Source organism: Sylvia atricapilla, chromosome Z (genome assembly GCF_009819655.1).
Source record: "Sylvia atricapilla isolate bSylAtr1 chromosome Z, bSylAtr1.pri, whole genome shotgun sequence".
NCBI classification, from domain to species: domain Eukaryota; kingdom Metazoa; phylum Chordata; class Aves; order Passeriformes; family Sylviidae; genus Sylvia; species Sylvia atricapilla.
Window position 1 is genome coordinate 66406804 of NC_089174.1, and position 9654 is coordinate 66416457.

A 9654-nucleotide genomic window follows, 5' to 3' on the forward strand; every position below is an offset into this window, starting at 1 on the left:
ACCACCCTTATAGTGCAGGTACTCCCCCCATGTGTTTCTCAGAACTCTTTGTAGTATGACATAGGTGCATTACCCAAGATCTTTTGTGAGCTGCTGTGTGTCAGTATTGCCTGTTGTATGGCTAGATACTTTTAAAATGGAAAACTCATAGCATAAAGCTTTTCTTAGGCTAAAATCTCCATCCTGTAGCTGTTCCTATAGAGAAAAGCAGCCGAGAACAGCACAGAATAAAGTAGCTACTGGAAAACAGTTGACTCCTGTTGGTCACCTTGTGGCATTCCCCATCCCAGCCTACTCTGTGATCTCCCCCCATATCTGCCAAGACATACAGAGCTCTTAAATGCTCATCATTGTATGCTTGCTCCACAGTAGCATCTGCAGAACTTGGGGTTTTTTTCCCAGGAAATGAATTCTATGCAAGAATAAGATTCTAACCACATAAAGGTATGGTATAGCTTTATAAGCAACATAAGGGTAAAGAAATTATTTTTGTCTTCCAGTCATTGTGTGGTATAATTTTCATCCAGATGTTTAGCATAGCAGCATAGTTTCCTATATTTATAATTTAAATAATGCTTGCTATTTTACATAGTTTTATTACATTATTTTCTAGGCACAGGATACCTCTTTTTATTTCATTATATCCAGGCCTTTTAAAACACTGACAATTGGCAATTGCTGTAAACATACTGATCATGTATAGAAGGCTTTTAAGTCACTCTGCAAATAGCTGTATAACTTTCGATAATGTTTGGGAAAATAAAAATCAGCACCAGTTCTATTAATTATTTGATTTGGGAGAAAGTCTAGTGTGCATATCAGGAGCCGTGTAGGAAAGATGGAGACCTGTAGTTGTCAGACAAATCTTTCGGCTGCTAAAAAGCAAACCTCTGAAGTACTTTGACAGTGTCTAGCCTGCAATTGTTGTTGCAAAGTGCTGAAACAGCATTAACATTTTCAGCATCTGAACCTTGTAACTACAAACAAAAGCTAGCTGTTTCATTCAGTGCTTGATGCCAGATGCTCCAGTTCTTTAAGGGTCTGTACTGGAACCTAAATGGTATGTGAGTCAATGCAGCCAAATTGACAAATGCGCTTTTTTGATTTTCTTTTGTGCTAGGCTAAAGGAAGCGTTGCCTCAGTATTAGTGCTTACCAAAAAGGGTAATGTTACATGGCCTCCTGAAAGAGTGAAAGTAGCTTTCCAGTTACGTGCCACATCAGTGTGGCTGCAACAGGTCACGAGATTGGAGAAACTACAGTTTGTCACCTTCTGGTCTTGCTAAATGGAGTTCCAACAGAACTTCTTCCAGTTGATATTATCAAAGTTCACACTCTGGAAAAATCCTTTTGCAGCAACAAAGCATTCTCCAGTGTTATCTATGGAAGATATTGCTTTAACATCACTGTAAAATTACTGAAAGGGTGTGTTTCTGCAGTGCAAGGCTTACACATCCTTGCCTTCTGTGTACATAGACAGTTTATTTAAAAATAGTGGTCTGCCTGTGTCAGTATAATTTATTGGAGAAAACTGCTACCAGCACTGCCCCCCATTCTAGGAAACTTTCAGAATTCTTGAGTTAATGATTGAGGAGAAGCACAATTAGGGATTATTAAGCCATGCATTAAACCAAAAAAAGTCAAGAGAGGATGATGATTTGCTGTCTTTCCTAATTCAAGAATGAATATGCATTAAATGGAACTATGAAGTGAGTCAAAATGAAAGTGGATTTTTGACACAGTGTGCAGTTAAAATTGTAGAACTCATTGCTACAGGACGTTGTACCTCCCTGCAAAAAATATTAGTCTGAAAGAGATTAAACATATTGTCAGGATATACCTCTGTTCAGTTTTTGCACTAAATGCTGCCTACAAGCTGAAGAAGTTAAGAAGCAAGTGGTTTGGTTATTGAATCAAGGCAAGGTAAAATTTGTAGGTAGAGCACTATTGAAAACATCCTACTTGGTCCCAACTGTGTGTCTGTGTGTGTGTGTGTGTCTCGCAGGCTGCATTGCTGATAACTTGACTAGGAGTTGTGTGTCTGTAGGCTATGTGAAGGCCAGCAAGGCTCTTAGCTTATCCTTAAGCATCTGCTAATTCATAATCACATCACATCACCACTAGAGGCTCCTCCAAGTCATGCTTTGGATTAATTTCTGTGGCAGGAAGCAGTTTATACTCTAAGTAGCATGCAGATGTCTGAATCTGTCACTGTAACGCCCCTTTACAAGCAGTGAATTAATTTTTTTTTTTACATCAAAATACAGCTGTTCTCTTGGTACCATGGCTGAATCCAAATCATCTGTTTGGAATAGTTACTGGTTATTAACTACTGATGAACCTTAAAGCATCAGCACCTAGAAGCTTGGATTACTTGCTCATAGGTGGAAAAAACAGTCACAGATATATTTAACAGTGAGTGAAGATAAATAATTTTCTTTTAACGTGAACATATTTTATCCTAGCATAGATAAGGCTTTAATTACCAGCACAGATTATTTTATGGTTCACAGGCTTCATTGTGTAACTGGGGTAGATTTCCCATGACAGGGCTGTACTTACACGGTTGACTTTTGCTGCAAAATGCTTATTACTGCATTGTGATTTGATAAGAGTGTATCAGATCCACCGTGTCTTATCTAATGGCCTAGCAACATGGAGACTGAAGTTTTCAAGTAGTGATCTGATCAGATAGGAAAGAATATCATTATGGGATTGTCCAGCATACAAATATGGATGAATTTTCTGTTCTTGATAGTCTTAGGGTTTGGTTGCCTTGGCTTATTCTATACATGATCAAGTCTAGTGTTCAGTTTTTTTGCAGATGTGTAGGTATCATTTTTCTCTGGATGGAGTAAGAGAACCCAGTTTCCAAACTGACTATATGGATGCTGCATTTTCTGAGTGTGGAAGCATGTTGGAGCACTGTACTTGAGCTATCAGACGCAGTGTGCATTCTTATAAATGGTCTCTGTAGTCACATTTGATAATACTATTGTTGAGAATGTGGAAGAGCATTTAAATGAGTCTTTGCAGGAAGGCAACATGCCTTGTTTCTGAGGAGGCTTCAATACACAAAGTCGCTATGTGGCTACTGGCATATACATGCGAATGCTATGGAAGGTCATACTTTATCTGTTTCTCTATCATACAGCTACACAGTTGAGACCTTGACAAGAAGAGCTGAAAAGTAAGTTATCCAAGAATCATAAGAAAGTAGATACCAGAAGAGTCAAAGTAGAAAATTATATCTCACCATAGAAAATTTGTTATGTCTGGGGTTTTTTCCCTTGAGATATCACCTGTCCCTACAAATCTTTATAAATGCAGCACCTCAGGCAAGAGCTCTTGCTGTCAGCCTGATATTGCAGTTCATCTTGTTGCTTACCTTAGACTGGCCCACTTTTTTCGCATTGTTGGATTTGGGGGCTTTTTTTTTCAGCAGCACTCCAGTTCTTACTAGGAGTAGACTGTAGATCTACCATAGATCTCATCTCATCATCACTATTATGCCACTCACATATGATCTGTCACACAAATTTCTTCCAAAGTTAAGTCAGATATTACACTTTGAATCAAGGGCTTTATCTGTGACATGCTTAAATATATGAAAAAAAAATTAAATGAGTTCTAATTCCCCTTCAGACAGTTTCTTTGTACGGGCAGGAAATAGTGCATAATATGAAAGCTACTTTAAGGGTTGCTTTTAGTCACACAATTGTACAACTTTCCTTTGACTTTCCTACAAGTTCCATCTTTGTTCATCCAAATTATAAGATCCATTTTCTGGTATTCTCACCTTACGCCTGTCTTATTCATTTTTTGCCTTGACCTTAATCCTCTTAACCTTATGGTAGGCTTAAGTGGTTCTTCCTCACTGCTACTCTCACCTGCTATACCTTCAAACTTAATGGCTCCAATTAATTAAATACAAGCTTTAATTTCAAGGCTGTGTATACTTGTACCAAGCTTGTTTGACTGCAGTAGTTCTGCTTTTATAAGAAGTATAAATGATACCTTAAATTATGCTGCACTGCAGATGACTCAACATGCTTTGCTCCCTTTTGCTGGCTCTTTCAGGAGATTTTTCAGCAAATTGAGGTTTCTTGGTTTATTTGGATGTTGCATTAGTAATTGACATGGCAGCTAGTTAGGACATAGGTAGAAATATTAATGCTAGTCTTCACTTCAGTGTTGTACTTTTCTCTTGTATATCCATATTAAAGTTATACTAGTTGTAATGCCGTGACCTCCAGATCCTCTGAAGCACGAGGCAGGGTGAAAACAGGTGAAGAATGACAGAATGCTGAATACCTATTTTAATTTGACTCCTCAATAGCAAAATAAGCCCACCCAAAACCTCTTACTGTAGAAAGAATAGCCTGGGGAGCAAGGATGTCTGTGTGTCAGCTAATTCATTTATCCAAGTGAAAACTATACTTGTTCTGGTCAGAGCAGCCCTTGATAGTGAAGCTGACAGGTGCACCATGCAATAATGTGAAAATTTGCCTCTGTGTCTTTAGATATAATCTTCTCACTAACAAATACCTTTTGACACAATGCTGGCTCCTGCGGTGAACTGGAGGATGCTGGGCAGGGGCCAGCTGGTGGACATTTATCAGGGAGTGTGTGGGATTGGAGGCACTTTTCAGATGGTTGTACACTGGATGGGGGCCATGCATAATACAGTTGTGCTAGTCTAGATGTATAACCCTATAGTGATTCATTGCTATTGGGTACCACTAGGAGGTGGTGCTGCTGATTTAGCTGTTTGCTTGGAAGTGGTACAGTCCAACAGACTTGCTTGCTACTGCTCAGTCTGCCTAGATTTGCTGCCTGTGTCCAGCTCCAAAGCAGTGGCTGAAAAACAAGTGATAAGGCTGCAGGAGTGCTTTGTTGGCTTCTGCATGGCAGCCAGCATAAGTAAGATTCTATCTAGAATCTCAGAGTTCCTGAGTGCTGCCATTCACCTTCCAGAAGCCTGTGTCCCTTATTTAAAGAAAGGCTGCTGGTATGCCAGCTCAAAAAGTCTTGTCAGAGAGCTGCTGCCTGCCATGCTGGGAAAGGCAAAGTTGTGTAACACTGCAGCACAGTGCTAGGGTTTACACTTAAAATACTATAAATATGCCTTTCCCCTTGCTGCTTATGAAAGAGGTGACTGCATCAAGACCTGCCCCATGTCTTTAGCAGAACCTGTGATAGGTTGTCCCTTGAGGAGAGCTTTCCTCTTGCATCCAGCCTGGCTTGCATAGGAATAGAATCAAGGCAATTAGTCATTCACTGAGTCATGAATGGTACTTCTTTAAAGAATTGGCTAAAAATAGTAAAAACAGGCTGAAGGGAAGGATGTTCTCACACTGAGCTAGCTTGGACATCACTCAGCAGGTGCAAATGGTATGGCTTGTTTCACAGAGCAACAAAACAATCTGCTGTGTTTTGGTAAAGATGCAAGTGTTGGAATGAATAAGTGGGTTCACAGACACTCTGTCCAGCATTTTTGAAAACTGGGATGTGTTTTGGCCCAAATAAATCACAGAACCTTAAGAGTTTGGGAAGCACCCTTAAAGATCATCCAGTCCCAATCCCCCTGCTGTGGGCAGGGACACCTCCCAGTAGACCAGGTTGCTCAAAACCTTATCCAGCCTGGCCTTGAACACTTGAACACATCTACAGCTTCTCTGGGCAACCAGTGCCAGTGCCTCACCACCCTCACAGTAAAGAATCTGCTCCTAATATCCAACTTCATTTTCCCCCCTTTCATTTTGTGCCCATTACTCTTTCTTGCATCTAGGGTTCATATGCGGGCCTTCTCTTTGCCAAACAGCCTCAACTTTCTAGTCTGTCTTCATAGGGGAGGTGCTCCAGTTCTCTCAGCAACTTTGTAACTACCTCTGGACTTGTTCCAACACTTTCATGTCCTTTTCTGTGCTGGGGTCACCAGAACTGTATGCAGTAATCCAAGTGGGATGTCACAGGAGTAGAGAGGAGAATGAGCGCCCTCAGCCTGTTGGCCACACTTCTTTGGATTTATCAGGATACATTTGGCTTTCTTGGCTGTGGCTGCTCACTGCTGGCTCACACTGAGTTACTTATCAACCATCACCCCCAGGCCTTGGCCTTCTCAACCAGGCTGTTTTCAATTACCCACTTCTCTGTGGATGTGCCACAATCCAGAAGTAGGGCCTCACTCTTTGCTTTGTTGAACTCCATGATGTTTGCATAGTCCCACGTCTCCAGCCTGTCCAAGTCCCTGTGGATGGCATCCTTTCCCGCTGGAGTGTGACAGCACTACAAAGCTATATCAGTAGTATCATCAGTGAAAATTTACTGAGGGTGCCCTTAATCCCACTGTTAATCAATCCCACTGATAAATTACCAGAATAAATCTGAACTATATCATGCTGTCTCACAGTCAGCCATTCCATAGATGTGCCTCTGTAAATCTGCTTCAAGGAAATATTAATTACTTACCCAGTAAAGTTAAATTTCAAACTGTGAGATTGAACAAAATATTGAAAATGTCATAGCCTAGTTCAGTTCTTACTGAAAGAGACAGTATTTTGGACCCTGAAGCCTGGGAAGTAGAGAGAGGTGCCCAGAATGACAACCCTGTACATATGAAATTGGAGGACTTCCACATATGGTCCCAGAGATACCACTAATGTACCATAATACATTGAATAGGCTGTCTCAAATATTCCCACCACTGCTCCACCAAAACTATTGTTTTTACAAACGGAAAGAGATGGAAAATTGCATTATCTGAGACAGAAACTGTATCTATAATAGTTATGCTTATGTGAGAGTTTTACCAGTTCAGGTATCAGCATCCTCTGTTACATGTGTATTTAAGTCCCAGCCTCTATTCTGAAGCAAAGACCTAAGAGGAGATGCATGATTTGGTTTAAGCTTTAGGTGTGTTATCCCCAAGTATCTCTGGCTCCTTCAGCAAATATCAGGCTGTGCAGGGAAACTTAAGTTTTCACACGTTTGGAGTTACTCTTCCTATTTTGTCCAAATGGGGAAGTTGGTGTGTTTGTACAGATATAAATAAGAGCTGAGTCATCTGTTTCTGCCTGGAAAATAGTCACACAGAGTAGCCTCTCTGCATAGCACACACACAGTGATCCTGATCTCAAACCTGTGTACAATCTGTGGGTAACCTGAAGGCACCAGATCCAAGAGCAAAATCTCTGCACGAAGCCTTCAGGCATGGAAGAAATCTCCTAACATTTTGCCTGTAACTGTCTCTGATATATTCCATCTTAATCTTTTTGTCTCCTAAAATGAGGCCTGATCCTGGAATGAAGGTTAAATTGAGGGTGGAATATTGTAGTATTTCAGCATGGGAATTCCTGTGAAAATACATAAACCATAAGATGACATCTGCCTTCTCTCATGGGAATCTAAAATTGCTTTATTGTTTGGCCCCTGCGTTAAAACTCAGTGAAGCTGTTGAACCAACAGCTTGTCCTGTGAAAGAGAATCAAGTAACTCTGTTTGGTGGTGTGTCTTATATAGCTGCTGGTAATGGCCTTTTCAGTGATGACATAGCAGACAAGAGCAAAAGCCAAGTGAAAATGGGCAGGTTATAGAATAACTGCTTTGTTACAGTATGCCACTGTTTCCTGCTCAGTACCTCTTGTTGAAGGCTGCATCTCCTGCACTTGTTGAAATTATAGCATTTTCTGTAGCATCATGAAAAGTCAAAAGTGGAAATGGACCTGGCAACTATTAGCTGAGTGTAGGCGGGTGCTCTTGTAATCTAGCCCTTTATCTGCCTTGGTCTGGGTTGGATGACTTGCCAACAATCTCAGCTTTAGGAACATGGGCAGATAATGTATTACAGAAATATTTAACAACATCTTACTGTTAAAAGAAGTTCTTGGAATAGGAAATCCAGTTTATACCAGAGGAAGTCTTCCATTGAAAACAACAGATTTAGTAGTACTCCAGATAACTAAATTAGGAAATGTTTACAAGATATGGTTTAGTGTGAAACAAGAATGGGCTGGTGCCTGTCAAACCAGTCTCTGATTGTGTAAGCTAGCCTTACTTCTTGACTCATCATTGCTCTACTGATATCTGGCTCTATTTTCCTTTTTGTTTAGATGCTTCATGTTCTTCTGATAAAATCTAGTTCATTCTTCCCCATTCAGATCTTTGTGATTTAAATTCCCTTTGAAACAGTGCAGGTAATGCAGGGTATAAGGGGTTTTCTGCTGTTACTTTTTGTATGGCCACTTCAGCACCAAGGAAGTTTTCAGGACTCACAAGACTTCAGTGACCTGGTCACTCATCTTGGATCAGAGATGTGCTCCTATTCTGTGAAAGCACAACAGATGTCAATAAACACTGATACATTGCTGCTGGGAAATAAAGCAATAACTGCATTTAAAGTAGCAGGCTAGCACCCAACTCTGCCACAAGAAATTACTTAGGCCATAAGTCAAAAATGTAGCTGAAATAGCATTGTTGGCCCTACATTCATTTTTAGCTCACTAAGTAATTGACAGCACAGGAGGACTGACTATAATGCTGTTTTACATGTTGTGAGCTGGATGATACTGAGGTGCTTTAAACCTCACTGCTGTGAGAAACTGGCTGCTGGTACTGACTGCTGACCTCTACTGAACATGCTTTCCAGCACATAGTGTTTAATATTGCATGGACTAATCGAAGCTTAATGTGAAAGAGGAGATTCCACTAAATGAATTGCATAAACGTGTGATGCACCAGAAGCAGGAAAGGTCATTTTGTGGGATTAGATGCAAGCACTTAACCTGGTAGTGGCCTGTAGTTCTGTTCTCGCCTGCATGTTCAGCGTGTGGAGCAGTCAGCAGGAGCACAGTGGGGAGCCTGGTTGGGCTCCTTAAGAAGGAAAGTGAGGGGTCCTTGTACTGTCTCTGAGTCTGCTAGGGCAAGTGAGTCATCTGTAAGAGACCTTGGTGGTACCTGCACAGAGTCAATAGGAGCTTTTCTGTGGGCTGACTGTAGCAGATAATTACAAATAACAGCAAAATAGTTTAAAAACTCAAACCACTTCCTTTGTATCTGATCTTAGTTTGCTAACAGTCCTTGACCTCACTAATGCAGAGTTTTAGAGGTGCTGGAATTAAGTGCCATGCTTGTGATGTTTTGAAATAAAAATAATCTCTAAATGGCACTTCCAGGAACACCAAGCAGCTGCAATTTATGCTGGCCACTATAAAAGTTGCTGGTGTTCCCCATTATCCTCAAATCAGATCAGTTGTGATCCTGGTGGCTTTCTGGGAAATGTATGCAGTTCCCTCATGGACTGTCTGCACTGGGCAGATAGAATGAATTCAACATTCCTTCCCTTTCTGTGTGAAAATCAGGGGGATCTCAGTTTCGTCAACTAGAGATGAGTGTTAAAAAATCGGTGTCAGACTCCTAAGTATCATTTGCAACTAGGCTGGAACAAGGACTGAGGCTAGGAGGAAATCCTGCCTGTGTTTAACTGGCTGCACTATTGCTGATCCAGACTAGGATGCTCCTGCTCACCTGGGCACATGTTGACTCCTATTCAGCCACTGTCAACCAGCTTCCCTAGGTCCTTTCCTGCCAGGCAGCTTTCCAGCTTCTCTGCCCCAAGCCTGGAGTGCTTAAAATAGTTGTGACCAAGTGTGTCAAG